General features: G+C 40.1%; 1 long non-coding RNA gene across 1 annotated transcript in view; it reads right to left on the bottom strand.

Annotated features, from left to right (window-relative positions):
• Nucleotides 1–1,394: 1,394 nt before the first annotated feature.
• The window catches only part of LOC116530864, a 51,278-nt gene continuing 38,571 nt past the window's right edge, over nucleotides 1,395–14,101 (bottom strand). The window contains exon 3 of the long non-coding RNA XR_004260162.1: nucleotides 1,395–1,454. This is a non-coding gene — a long non-coding RNA (uncharacterized LOC116530864). The remainder of the gene's footprint in view (nucleotides 1,455–14,101) is intronic.

The raw sequence follows: 14,101 nt of genomic DNA, 5'->3' as shown, positions 1-14,101 counted from the left end.
CCTCCCAAAGTGCCGGGATTACAGGCTTGAGCCACCGCGCCTGGCCCGATTTTCTTTTTTAAAGAAAAGAGTTATTAGCTATGTTTTGAGTACTTATTTAACACCCACTTTACAAAGATGGTACAGCCCCTGCCCCCCACCCCTCTGTGTGTGTGTGTGTGTGTGTGTGTGTGTGTGTGTGTGTGTGTGTGTACGAGTATGTGTGTGTTTAACTTTCCATAGGAACAATATATGAGATGGATTTTGCTCGTGCTACCATTATTGGTTCCAGGTCCCTGTCCTCCAGTTAAAACTGCATCCTCCTGGCAGAATAATCTGCCAGATAAAAACGTAAGCTTTGGCTTTAGACACCTCTGAGTAATAATCCTGTTTTATTTTTTTAAATTAACATTGTCCTCTAGCAAGATAGTTAGCCTTTCTGAATCTCAGTTTCTGCACCTCTAAACTAGAGAAACAACACCTACATCGTAAGGCTGAAGTGAAGATTGCATCTAAAGTACCGAACAATTATGGCACATAGTAAAAGAATATAGTAAATATTTGCTGTTACTCTCTTTTCTCAACTTTCTGAAACCCTGGCCATAGAAAACTAGCACATTAGAGTCTTTGAGATTTAAAAAAGTACACTTTAGACAGGCATCAGATAATTACAACAATTCCATTGTTGTTGCTAGTCTAATTTTAGCAGATCGTTGCATTTTATTTACTTTGCTCATAAGTTTCTTTAACTGATTCTGTTGCTTCTACATGGATCTGGATCTGTAAAATTAGTATGATTTATTTCTATCAATCTCTTCAAATGTACTAGAAGTTTATAGTTACATGTGTTCATAACACTTATCCCTGATATCAGTATATCCCTGGTCCCTTTACTTCAGAGATGGCACTAGAAGGATAGCATGGCACTCTGAGATCTTCTTGTGAAATAAAAAATAAATTAAAAATTTTTTTAAAAAGCTTGCTCTGCAGATTTTGTTCTATCAAGTTCTCTTTTCTGTAGATCTTGAGAGGCCTCCCCAAATTAGACCCATGGACCGTCTGCTCATACCTGTGACTTGTTGAATCATTTTAGGTAAAGATGTATTCTATAAATCCAAGTAGCAGTTAGAAGATTACCTCACTCAACCTCAGCCTGTCCACTAGAGAGTTTATTTCCTTGGAAAAGACTGTGTCAGAACCAAGCTTTAATCATATAACTTTTAACCCATTTTTCCTTAATAGATATAAATGCCTGTTTGTAGCCTGCCCCAGGGATGAAGAAACCATAGAAGCTAACATTCCAGCAAGGGAAGAAGTCAGCAAAATCAGTTACAGATGCATAAAGAAATTCACTGTATTCTGAATTGTTTCATTAACATGGTTGGGCACTGCAGGAAAGGCAGGGAATTGCTCCTTGCAGCCTGAAAGATTTACTCCACTCACCTGTCACCTGATTGGCGAGCTGCCTTGAGAAACTGTTAGAAAAAGGAAAAGAAAAATTAAGAGAGGTTCTATTACTTACTTCTATAGGAACAGTGGGTGCTGTGTTACTTGGTTCTTCTATAAATTTTTGTTATTGTTTAAAGGAGATAAAGGGCCATGTAAAATACCACATAAGTGTGAGGTGTTACAATTATTTCCACAAATTAATATGAAGGCTGGAGAGTTGAGCTGCGTAACTGTGCGTTTTCACTGGTGCTGTTGGCAGATACTCTCAGAAGCGGCAATGGCTGCGACACACATGTCAGCACACATTGCCCATAAACAAGGAAGGCCTGCCTCAGAGTGGGGTTGGGGGAATTGATGCCTCACTTGAGTGCTTTGAGAGGCCAAGATCAAAAGCACTTTTAAGTATATCATATAATTATCATCATTAAGAAGCATGAGGCGAGGAGTCCTAAACTCCCAAATTTTCAAAGCAACAAAAGCAGCACAGCTTTAATGGGACTTTGAAGTCAGATAAATCTCCAGGTATTTTCATTATAGAAACTCACAACTAATTAAGGAAAACCCTATCTGGGCCAGTGTTTAATTATGTTTGCTTGTCCGCCTGTGTCATGTACTGTGCTCTGAAAGTAGAGGGGTGTCAATTGGATTGTACCAAAAGACTGCGCTGGGACCAGCCAACAGCACTCATTTCCAACAAACCATGGCATAGCAAGGTTTTGATCTGTTTTGTCTAAATCAATAAGTTCTTAATAAGGATTGATTATTTTCCTAATCATCTACATAGCTCAAAGGTTAGCTAGAACTTTCTCTGCAAAAATCACACCTAATTTATAATACAAAGTAATGTACTGAACCATCTACATAGGAAGATGCTGGAAAATGTCTGTCTAATAATATAGTAAAGACAAATAGCACTGAACATATCACCAAGAGAGGCTGTTTATAATGGAAGATAAACCAGAACTGCTAACTGGGGACCCATGAGCTAGACCTCACCTAAAGACATGTTTCCTTTGGCACAGAGAAGATGGCCCACATTGTGTTTTTTCTAAAAATTTAAAATTGTGAAAAAGATTTTAAAAATAGAAAATATCTCATAGTATGTGGATTTCTGGTGAATCTTAAAAAATTGAAAGGTCTGACAACCTCAGGCTCACTTGCCAATCATGGGCTAGTTTCGACTAAGGAGGAAGGTTGACCAATTTCCCACAAACACAGTTGTGATGAATGGATAAGCAAAATGTGGTCCATCCATAAAATATAATTGTATTCAGCCATAAAAAGGGAAGAAGTACAGGTACAGGCTAAAAATTATCTAAGTCTTGAAAATATTATGCTATCATGCCTATCCAAGACAAAAAACAAGAAAATATTATAGCATGTAAAAGATGACAGGCACAAAAGGCCACGTTTTATGATTCCATTTTATATGAACCACTCCAATTAGGCGAAGCCTTAGAGACAGAAAGCAGATTTGTGGTTGCCAGGGGGTGAGGGAAAGGGGAAATGGGGCATGGCAGCTGAGGGTGACACTCTCCTGAAGTTTTATCTGGAAGCTGCAAATTTGAGCAGCACTTTGGGTGTGATTAAAAAATCCTAGAACTAGATGGTGGTGATGGTTGCGCAGTCACGGATGTCTGTAATGGCACTGAATTGTACACTTTAAAATGGTGAAGATGGTGAGCATTTGTTATTTACATTTTATCATAAATTTTGAAAGCGTAAATCACAGACTCCTTGCCCATAGTGCTAGGACACCAGGAAGAAGTGGTTGATACAATAGAGGTGCAAATATCCCACCTGGCAGCATGTCACCTTTGCTGGTATAAGTATGAAAAAGAACATGTCCTAATCACCCCAGAACCTCTACCTGGCCTACTTGTAGGGGGGCAAAAGGTTCAACAAACATCTTCCTATGTGTGGCCAGGTCCTAAGCCTCACTTCGAGCAGCAGGACCATCAGTACCTATAGGTGGGTGGCTTCCATGGTAAAAATCTGCTTGATCACACAGGGATTCCCTGAGGCCCTCACAGAGCATCACTTGTGGAAGACATCTTGGACTTATTCTTCTAGGTCAGCTGCTGGAAAGTATTTCAAATTCTATGGCTCATCTTATAGCTGGTCCCAACCCTAACCAAGCCAGGGTACTATAATTTCTGCAGAAGGAATCCCCTAGCTATATGAATTAAAACCACTTACATTTCTCCTTCCTCCAAACAGGAGGAACTCACAAATGATGAAAATAAAATAAGTTATTGTTCCTTGAGCATTTACTATGTGCCTGGCACCGTTCTAGACACTTTACCTGTACTTGGTCATTTAATGTTCAAAGCAACGCAGTGTGGAGATTTTATAAGATGAGACAATGAAGGCTCAGACTTTTTAACTCGCCCAAAATCTTCAGCTGCCCAGTACAAACGTCAAGATGCCAACCCAGAGAGCCTGACTCCAGCACCAGTACCCTAAATCCTGCACTCAGCAGCATTAAAAAAAAAAAAGAGCCTCTAGACGCCACAGCAAAAGAAAGCCTAAAAGCTTTGCCATGTATTCTCTGAATGTCTTGGGGTAGGTCAGAGGAGTTGCACTGGGACTCAAGTGGTCAGTTGTGAGGGTGGCACCAAGCAGTGTGAGCCTGGAGGGCAGCCGTCCACCTGCAGAGCACTTTCTCCCATGGCAGTGTCCCCTGTATCAGGGATTCGAGAGGAGCTGCTGTTGCGGGCTTGTGTTTGGACAGCAGTGCACTTCTGGACCTAGAAGGCTTTGTGTGTCCTCGAACCTCAATGTGTCTTTGCTACCTGGTAAGGTTTATCTGCATGACTGGGTTGGGAGCAAACCATGTCTTCACAGGGCTCCTGGTATCACCAGCACAGTGAATTTACAAGAAGCTACATTGTGGTTATCAGAACCAGCTTGATTCATGAACCAGATATTGTGAACACATTTTATTTTTCTATATTCCTCACTTTCACAGCCCCATCCTCTGCTTTACTTACAAAATGACTTTTCAAAATGGAAAACGGTGATGTCAAACTACCCATAAATGTCCTTCACTGGTCCCCCATCTCATGAAAGCCCCTAGTCTAATCAGCTCTCAAGCCCCAAAGACCTCTGGACACTGTCCTCTTCTTCTTTCCCACTGCCTTCATACATCATAGAAGGCTGATCAGCTCTTTCAATGTCCCCATTCACCGACACTTCTGGAAGCTATCTGTTTCATGTCAAGCACTATACAGGGCACTGGGAATACCACAAGACACCAACTCTTCTCTGGAGGGTAATAGAGTCTAGAAGGGAAAAAAGACTCAGAAAAAAAAATCCACATAAAGGGAACTGTTGAAAGAAATACGAGAATATAGAGGAGAGAGAGGGTACTCTGCCTAGTGATCAGGGAGGGTGTCACAGAAGAGGTGCTTTTTCAACTAAATTATTCACCTCATGGTACTCACCTAAAAAGCAGAATATCTAACTTTTGCAGAAGTCCTTTTTCTTTTTTTTTTTTTTGAAATGCAGTCTCGCTCTTGTCACCCAGGTTGGAGTACAATGGCACAATCTCAGCTCATTGCAACCTGAGTTCAAGCAATTCTCCTGCCTCAGCCTCCCGTGTAACTGGGATTACAAGTGCCCATCACCCCACCAGGCTAATTTTTGTATTTTTAGTAGAGATGGGTTTTCACCATGTTGGCCAGGCTGGTCTTGAACTCCTGACCTCAGGTGATCTACCTGCCTCAGCCTCCCAAAGTGCTGCGATTACAACTGTGAGCCACTGTGCCCGGCCCCTTTTTTCTTATAGTATGTTTTCAAATATTGAGGTATAGGAAGAGAATTCTCAGCACTGCTTAATGTTTCTGAGACTAATTTTATTTTATTACATTTCATTTTCTTTTTTAATTTCCCTGGTGTGTTAGCCCATTTTTGTGTCACTATAAAGAAAAACCTGAGACAGGGTAGTTTATCAAGAAATAAAGTTTCTGGATCACTGTTCTGCAGGCTGTATGAGAAGCACAGTGTCAGCATCTGCTTCTGGTGTGGCCTCAGGAAGCTTTCAATTATGGTAAAAGGTGACTGGGAGCCAGCATGTCATATGGTGAGAACAGGGGCAAGAGAGAGTGGGCAAGGTGCCCCACCCTTTCAAACAACCAGATTCCCTGTGAACTGACAGTGGGAACTCACTCATCACCAAGGAGATGGCGCTAAGTCATTCATGAGGGATCTGCCCCCATGATCCAATCGCCTTCCACCAGACCCCACCACCAACATTGCAAATCACACTTCAATATGAGATTTGGTGGGGATAATCATCCACACCATAGCACCTGGCTTTGGAATCAGAAAAGCTTAGGTCCAAATATCTGTTGTTCCATTTACTAGCCCTGCTTCTTGGACAGATGACCCAACTACTATGAGCCTGTGTCCTCATCTGTGTAACAGATGTGGTAATGCCCACCTCACCTCGTTGTCTCTGTTTAAAAAGGTAATGTACATAGTGTGCCAAGTGTAGGGCTGAACACATATCAGGGTATCACAGGTATTAGCTGCTAATATTTGTATTATTAGTACTCTTCCAAAGGTTGGGACACAAATCCCATGGCCTATCTGATTACAGTAGGAGGTTATGAAGATAATTCGCTTTATCCAGACTCGGAATACTTAGAAACAAATGTGCTCATTTCCAATACAGTTGATAAGTGATTCAGCTGATTTTATAAGCTGCCTTCTAGAGCCTATACAAAGTGTGCCCTTGTGATACATCACACTGTACCTTTATTTTTAGCTACACCTACCAAGCCCTCATAATAAATTTAGATCATAAGTTGATACCACAGAAGAATTGCCCAGAGGAATATTTCATGGCCACTAAACAGTTCTAACCCAGAATAAATGAAAGAAAAATAATAAACCAATTTTTAAAACCTTAAATATATCCATACAATGTTATCTGAGGGGCCAAGCTCAACAGAGTATTTAGTATGTATTTTAGTAAAATGAGGAAGCAATGTGGAGAAAGTTGAGAGAAAGAGAGAGGTAGAACATCATACATTTAAGGTTTTCAAGGGATGTGTTTTTGTAAAGAAACATCTGTCAGGGTTTGTGAACTCACCGGGGTACACTTGTTTAATGTTGGAAGAGATTGTAGAGTCAAAAGCCCCCAGGCAAACTGAGCAGGGCTGGTTGCCCCTGGGGAAAGCAGAAATTTAGCTGAATGCCTGATGCCATGTTGGTGCCAGCTAACAGAACTTCTTGATACTAATGAGACCCCACCATTTCAGAGCACTTACATTAATTGGCATTAATCAAAAAGTCTATTGGAAAGTTCACCCATTCTTGTAGGGTGTCAGTCAGAGACTGCTGTGCATGGGGGCCCCTCTGACAGCCAGCAAATGTATTGCTTTCAAGGTCCTGAACCTTCTTGGAATAGGGATTCTGGCTCACCTTCATGCATCACAGTCGACTAGCTAACCTTTCAATGGTTTGTGAAACATCTGGTATTCCTGTTTTCTGTATTAGCAGTGGAAGAATAGAACCCAAAATGCTGTTATTTATGCTTACAATTGCCTTGGACATTTTCATGGTGGAAATCTCTAGACACTCATGGTTTTTTTACCCATTCCAACTAAGCTACCTGATCTACTTAGGAAAAAGGGAACAGTTCTTAACCCCAGATTGTCCTGCCAGTCTCTGCACTAGTTTCAATGGTTATCAGAAACCAACAGCATAATGGGTCAATTTCACAGATCATTATCCAAGAGCTAGTGGAACCTCAAGAATTTAGTTGTGGGCAAGAATACAAACCATATATATATATATATATATATATATATATATATATAATTTGAGAAAGTTACTGGCATTGCAAATTGTTGAGCTTTGGTCAGAATTACCTGAAAGGAAATAAGAAATGGCCTTTGCTATATAGCATTACTTGTGGTAGTAATTAGGATAGCTTTACTGTTTGCTGAGGAATTTTCTGAGGCCTGACTAAAGGTAAGAACATGATTTTTGCAGGGTGCCTGCCAGAGCCATGATTTTATGAGTCCACCATCAGGCAGAATAGCATGCACAAATAGTTTCCCTAGATTTCTGGTCATTCCTGTTTGGCTAGACCAATGTAAAGAGCTCCTTTTTCCATTGGGTTTCTCTAGGCAGTCTGGACTAAGACAAGCACAGGCTATGGCAGCTGTGCAGATGAAGGCTGACTGCAAGGTAAGAAGTCACTAGGTTCTCTATAGCTAGACCTCAAAGAAAGGTGCTATTCAATTCAAATTCTGGGAGGTGTGAGGGTTTCTGTTTCACTCTGGCTGGTTTGCCCATAACTAGCCATGATCAGAGAAGGGAGAGGCTTCAGCCAAGTCTGAAACCCACTCAGCCCCCATGGGATTTGAGTTTAGCTCTTTTAAAACAACATTTTGATGAGTTGTGTGTAAATGAATCAGAAACATATGGATTCAATTTCCCTTGAAGTATACGTGGGTTTAAAAATTAAGGGGAAAAAAATGTGCGGAGCTTGGGTATGTACCAAAAGCAAAATGTTTAAAAAATAATGCAAGACGCTTTGCAGAGCAGAAAGCACACCTTCCTTCTTGAAGTGGAGTGAATGCGGCAGGTGGAAAGGCAAGTGCTGTGACTCTGAAGTTAACAAGTATTCACAGGCCTGGCTTTTCCAAGGCTTGCTGTTGTCCGGCTGGCGGCCTCCTGCCTCATCCTCAGACCTTGTGAACAACTCCCAGCAAATAGAAAGCAGACACCATCCACCAGGGAAGCCAAATCATATCTGGGCTGGAAATTAAATCATCAAGCAAACAATAGATTTTTAAACAAGGTATACCTGCACTTTCTTTTTAAGTTAATTTAATTCTAAATAGAGGACAATCTGCAGACTGAGAAATAATCTAAAGCTGAGAAATATAAACTGTAAATTCTGACTTCCAAACTCTGAAGGTCCTTGGGGCCAGAGGCTATACACATCAGTGAAGGAGACTATTTTGAACTTAAACCTTGCCAGGGGAGAGTTCTGTGTTTCAAATTCATTCATGAACATTTACTCAGTACCTACAGTGTACCAGACACTGTTCTCAGACCCAGAAATATAAAAACACATGAGAAACTGTTGCTACCTTCAAGCAGCTTTCAGTTTCTAAGAGACAAGCATAGATGCATATGCAAATTACTATAATTGTGTGGTCTGGTTACTAAGATAGAAGGAGATACAGTATATAGGGAGTGTCACAATGGCCACTACTACCTTGAAAGTGGGGCAAAGTGCCGGGTGCAGTGGCTCACACCTGTAATCCCAGCACTTTGGGAGGCTGAGGCAGGTTGATCACGAGGTCAGAAGTTCAAGACCAGCCTGGGCAAGATGTTGAAACCCTGTCTCTACTAAAAACACACAAAAAAATTAGGCTGGCCCAGTGGCAGGCACCTGTAATCCCAGCTACACAGGAGGCTAAGGCAGGAGAATCGCTTGAACCCTGGGGGGTGGAGGTTGCAGTGTGCCGAGATCATGCCACTGCATTCCAGCCTGTGTAAGAGAGTGAGACTCCACGGAAAGAAAGAGAGGAAGGAAGGAAGGAAGGAAGGGAGGGGGGGGAGGGAGGGAGGGAGGGAAGGAAGGAAGGAAAAAGAGAGGAGGAAGAGAAGGGAGTAAAGGTAATTATTTTAATTATCTCCCATTCACCCTTTGGTGAGGGAGAGATTCTGCTCAAGCTCAGGAGGACAGCTGAATGCACAGCGCCCAACACTGGACAGGTAAGCTTGACGCCAGCTTATTAGTCACATATACCTGCAGCCTGGGAGGAGGACATCACATGCCATGCAGGGTCACATAAAGCTTGCACTCTGGAACAAAGTGAACAACCAGGAACTATGAGAAGCTTTGTAGTACGAAGGGGTAAGTTACCTCCCAAACTCCCATAGCAAGAGGTGACTGAGTTATTTGAATAATACTGGGGCTGGGCGATAATTAAATCCCAGTCCTTAAAGATAAGCAGGACCTTCACTTGATCTCTTTGATAAGGAGACTTTTTGGCTACAGGCCCTTATTTGTAGGAGCAGAGTGGGAAGGAGACTTCAAGATTAGGTTATTTGAGACCGTCTTAACCTCACCAGATATCAAGGCAGCACCTAATATTGGGCCTTAGTTTTAGGCCTTACACCATACTGATACTTGAGAGAACTCTTGTAAAATAAGTTAGTAGAGTTCACCATATGTCTGAGCCCTTCAGGGTATGGTGGCATCCCAGACAGAACAGGGAGAGCCACAGTAAGAGCTTAGAGGCGTAAAGCTGCCTGGAAAATTAGATTATTTTGGGAGAAAAAGAATTAACAATTCCTTTTCACAGATTTGTAGAAAAGAAACCACAATATGTCTTTAAAGTTTACAATATTTAAACATTAGAACTAATGAAAGAAGAGAAGATGTTAATTTAGAGCAGCACGATCCAATAGAAATACGCTGTGAGCCAGAAATGTGAGTCACTTATGTAATTTTAAGCTTTCTAGTAGCCACACTGGAAAAAAGCAAAATTAGATAGGTAAAAGTAATTTTAATGATATACTTTATTTAACTTAATATATCCAAAATCTTACCATTTAAAATGTAACAATATAAAAAATATTAACAAGATATTTATATTCTTGTTTTCTTACTAAGTCTTTGAAATTCTATATGCATTTTTATAGTTACAGCACACCTTAATTTGGACAAGCCACATATTTGAAGTGCTCAATACCCACATTTAGCTGATGGCTACCATATTGGACAGCACAGATTTAGAGCATCTTGAATTGAATTAAATTTGGAACAAATGCTATATAGTCTTTTCATCTGTAACTCAGCTGTGAAAATAGCAATATCTCATAATTGAGTGTAAATTTTTAGACAAGAGGTGGAAAATGACTGACATTTATATTGTTAATGCCACTAAACTTTTTACTGTAACAACAGCAGATGTTACTCCTAGATCCCAACACACTTTTCTACTAAGTCCGCTGGCAGCCATTGTCAAAGAATTGAACCTGGCAAATAAGGTGAGTCCAAACACCTTCCCTTTCCTAAATATACAGCCACCGCTTTAAAACGACAATGGATAAGTAAATCTTAAGCCTCTATTCCATACCATGCTTTAAAAACTAGGTTGTAAGTAAGACACTAAAAATATATGCAAAAAGAAGCTATTGAGACTAAGTTAAAAAAAAACTCTTCAATCAGTATCATGTATTAGATCTTCTAGATGACAATTATAACTTGGCTACTTGACCAGATAACTATATACTTTATACCTAATGTGAAACTCAACCATCTAACAGACCTTATTTGTTTTCACAATTCCACAGAGAATACCCTGATGGTTTTCCATACGTATTTAGCTTTCCACACATTTTTACACTGAGTTCTCCAGCATATATACACAACTGTAATAAAAAAACTGTGTAGCAAATCCCTTAGAAACAACACTCCAGTGATTCTTACACATACACACACACACACACACACACACACACACACATTCTATTGCTCTACTTACAAAATACATATTTGGTAGGCCTATATTACTTGGAAAATCACATCCTATCTAATTCAACATTGTTTGCCAAGTCTGAATATTTTGGTTAAGAGATCTGTTTCATTTTGATCATGCATTTTTAAGTATCCCTGTGGGTTTTCTCCCCAGTAAAAGTATCTTTTCTTCTGACTGAATCCAGATTTTTCTGTCATCTTAAAAATGCCATTGCCTAAGAATTCACATTTCCTATCACTTATTGCTATATGACATGGCAAAAAACTTCATTTTTGACATAGAATGATTAGAGAAAACCTAGGAAAGGAGATGCAAAGATTCAGAAACCTTATTTGCACATTATTTTTAGTGTTTTAAAATTTGAAACAAAAATTCAGACCATATTCTTAAATATGTGGACTATGGTTTAATAAGGAAAATATCATGCCCAATAGGTATAGAATTTAAAGCATAGGAAGGTGGAAGGAGGCTGTAGTATGGTCTAGCAAAGTCAGGATGTGAACTGAGAAATAAAGCACAGTTTACAGCATTGTTGAAATATTTGTGAGGCAATTCTAAAAAGCTCTCCTGGTGATTAACTAATAAAATAATCCATAGAACACCGTCTGGGCCAAACCAACTTCATTCTCTATTAGTATACATTTGAATGGCTTTCTTTCTGGTCATATAAAGGTCCCTTGCTTGACTAATCTGTTTCCCATAGAACACGGGCATTTCAGTCTGAAAATGCCCTTAACCCATCATTTAAAATTTTATCTTTGACATACGTTAGGCAAATAGAGAAAAATTAAAAAGTAATGAGGAGGGGACCCAACTGATTTGAGAAGTTCCCACATATGTGCTAATTAGTGATTCCATCTGAAAATATTCCCAGGAAGCTGGATGGGTAAAGCAGACTGAGATAAATAATGCAAAGACCCTGTGGCAGTGTCACAAACACCATAATCAAGGCTGCTTGTGAGTTCAGAGTCTCTAAGTGCTGTGGCTTAGAAAAAAACATCAATAAAGTAAAACTGCTCTAACAACCTCAGGGTTATCACACACATCCATACACACACACACCACTTTATTCTTTCAACCTTTTGGTTCAGGCTAAGGAACTCTTTGAGTGTTTATATCATACCCATCCCCTGCTTTCAGGTCTGTTTTGACATAAGGTGAAATATAATTTCTTACATCTAGTTTGCAGTGCTGTTAAAATGCGCAGTCTTCATTCAAACACTGGTCCAGCTACGTAAGCACATGGAGATGATTAGCTGCGAAATAAGGCATTAGTCCACAGCCTCAAACACCAAATGAAATACTCTCTGATTACAGGGACTGCAACCTCTGGAAGTCCCTTTTGTGAAATGACAAGCATGCTGGTTTAGTCTTCTGATACAATGCCCAACTGTATTTTTAAAGTACAATCGAGTTTCATCAACCAGACCAGAAGTACTGCTGGTTGAAACGCATTCTGTAAAGTTAGTGGAAAAATAATGCTAGTGGCTCCATAAATGAGGGGTAAATAGCACTATTATGGTAATTTCTGGTTTAATGCTTTCAACTAACACAAGAAGACTATGATTTGGAAGTTGCAGTGGAGATATTAGAAGAAACACCTAGATATTTCACTGGAAGTGCTGCAAAAATGACAGCATAAATTGTGCAATTTCACAACCCTCCAACCCCCCCCAAAAAAAAACCCACAAGCACTTAATGGCCTTATGAGTATGCATGTGACATGTGTACTTTATTAGAGGCATTTCTCAGTTTCCCTCATCTAAGCTGTTAAGATTCTATAAGATGAAGTCAACGCTGATCCTCTTTCTAAACCCGCCTCTCCCCACAGCCCAAAATGTGCACTCTGTGATCCTAACTGCCCAAGGAAAACGGGAAGCTTGAGCTCTGCCGGTATCCGTATTCGTGGGAGCAGCACTTTTGTACTTTGCAAGACCAGATTGGGCTCCCCACCTGCATTGCTGACCCATTTAACCGGACTGATTTTACTGCTCTGTCAAACTTATTGGGCATGAAAATAAAGTCTGCTCTACAGAAGTAAACAAAGAGCCTGGAAACAGTTTGAAGCCTGCCTGCTAATGAAGGCCCTTGGTCACTTCCTCCTTGAAAATCAAGGCTTCCTGCAAAAAGAATAAACTGCCCTCCATGACAGAGACTCAAGTAACCAGGTATTTACATTTAGACAAGATTGAGTCTCGTCTGGCAGCCTAGAAAAATGCACAGCTGTCAAGAATCAAATAAAGGCTTTCAAAAATCTTTCTCAAGAACCAAGCATGCCATTTGAAGAGCAAAGTAGTGAGCAATTTCTACTAACATCACAGGAATTTTGAAAACTAATTCTGTTTGAAAGACACAACCTGCCCATACCCATCAGAAAGTCTCTGGTTCCAGCCTTTAAACAAATATTATTATAAGTTTTAACATACTAGATTTGTCACCTTCTGTATATGCTTTTTGCTTTAATCAAACAAAAGATCTAGCGTACTGATTTTTCACCAAAAAAGAAATGTTTAACATTTGGTAGAAAAGCTATTTTTCCTTCATACATATATCCAGATATATATTATTTTAAGAAGTTTGATGGGATCTCATAATTAGTTGCTATCTAACTTCAAAACCTTGCTATAAAAGAACTTTATCTCTATCATACATGAGAGTTCATTCATTTTCATCAGTTTTGATGTACTACAGATTTCACTTGTGGTGTACCCCAGGATTGAAGAGTTTTGAGAAATGTCTAGAGGATCATGGGTTAGGGTGTATGGAATCGTGAGGTTGCTTGGATGATGCCGGGAGCTGGAAATGGGTGGGTAGCAATTCTGAGTGCAGGAAGACTGCCTCTGTCTTCTTGGCTGCATAACTAGGTCCTGAGGAAAAACATATGCCAAAAAGCAGAGTAAAATTAATAAATAAGTGGATAGATAAAGGCACTCATCCATCCGTAGATGCAGTGTTCAATCATTCAGTGAGTATTTATTGAGTTCCTGGCACTGAGAATATGAGTGTTAGATGGTTAGATACATCGAAGGACACAGAAATCCCTGCCCACCTGGAACTTGCAATCTGGTGGACGTGGGGAGCGGTAGGGATAGAATATATATAAGTTAAATGTGTGTGTGTGTGTGTGTGTGTGTGTGTGTGTGTGTGTGTGTGTGTGT

Source organism: Sapajus apella, unplaced genomic scaffold (genome assembly GCF_009761245.1).
Source record: "Sapajus apella isolate SASKATOON/1434 unplaced genomic scaffold, GSC_monkey_1.0 scaffold3, whole genome shotgun sequence".
NCBI lineage: Eukaryota > Metazoa > Chordata > Mammalia > Primates > Cebidae > Sapajus > Sapajus apella.
This window is presented reverse-complemented; position numbering and strand designations above follow the sequence as displayed.